The sequence below is a fragment of the Pinus tabuliformis genome, chromosome 1_1 (assembly GCF_031772625.1).
Source record: "Pinus tabuliformis cultivar Carrire ecotype Pingquan chromosome 1_1, CPIR1, whole genome shotgun sequence".
NCBI classification, from domain to species: domain Eukaryota; kingdom Viridiplantae; phylum Streptophyta; class Pinopsida; order Pinales; family Pinaceae; genus Pinus; species Pinus tabuliformis.
Window position 1 is genome coordinate 715467691 of NC_142297.1, and position 1250 is coordinate 715468940.

Here is a 1250-nt window from a genome sequence, read left to right on the forward strand (position 1 = left end):
TTTCATCTCAATAGAGTAATTTTACTCTCATGTCAATTGTCATTTCAATTTCATAGATTAAAAAATTGCTTTCCAAGTTCCGAATTTGTGACACTTGAAAAATAAAGTGTGTGCATAATCATCTTAGACATTTTTCATGAATATATTTTATTTCAGTTTTTCCATTTCTTTCAATAGATCAGGATTCTATTTTGAAATTGAAAGTTGATTCCTAGCATATATTGTGCATGTATACTTCACAAGTTAACGAACCCCGAGTTTGACAATTTAATGACAAGTAATTTAACTAACAATTAGAATACCCAACAGGTTTTTCTCCTGAGCCCGGAGGAATTACAAAGTGCTAATATAATGGCTTCGTTGTGAAGGAGCAAAAGGTTCCATCTTTCCTAAGAAAGAACCATCAAGTTTTAGATTTGATAACTGATGGTGAACATTGATCAAAGACAAGAAGGTTGCACATTATTCACCTGGAAACACCATTGCCAAACAGTCTTGAGTTCAGAACATCTATGTTGACTCCACTATCAAAGGAATTCAGAGCATAATTTCAAATCTAGTTGCCTAGTTAATCGAGATGACAAGGTATGTTAAAATTATTGTTTCTATTGAAGGTTTTAAGGAATATTGGGACAATTTTGATGATGATCAAATTGATGAAGTTTTTTCATGGATTTTGTGTATTTATTTAAATTCAGAAAAATGCAGCTTAGAAGCTAAGATCGATTTTTTAGAAACATTTGCTGAAAATCTTGTAAAATATATTGAGGTTTTAGAGGCCCAAATACAATCCCATAATTCCTAAGATTGAAGTCAATCCTTTGAAAACCTTATTCATCCAAAAAAAAAAGGATTTGGTGCTACCCTTTGATATCGAGATTGAAGAAAATTTTGTTTTCGAGAATGGGTTTGATGATTCACAACTAAAACCATATGTTGGCAAAGAGAGCACATATGAACTGTCCAACCATGACAATCAAATTGTAGAATTCCTTGAGGATCAACAATCAAACTATGACATTGATGCCTTTAATAATCCTAACTATCTATATGGAAGTAATTTTCAGCATTAATTTTTAGTTATGTTTAAATTGTGAGGATCAAATATATTATCAATTGCCTTTACTCTTATATTGTTCAGTTTCTATAATGTAAAATCATGGTGAAAAAGCCATACTATCTGAGCAACTACTTGATTGGCTTCATTAGAATTTTTGTTTCACTTGATTTCAGCAAGTATTCGGTCAGTT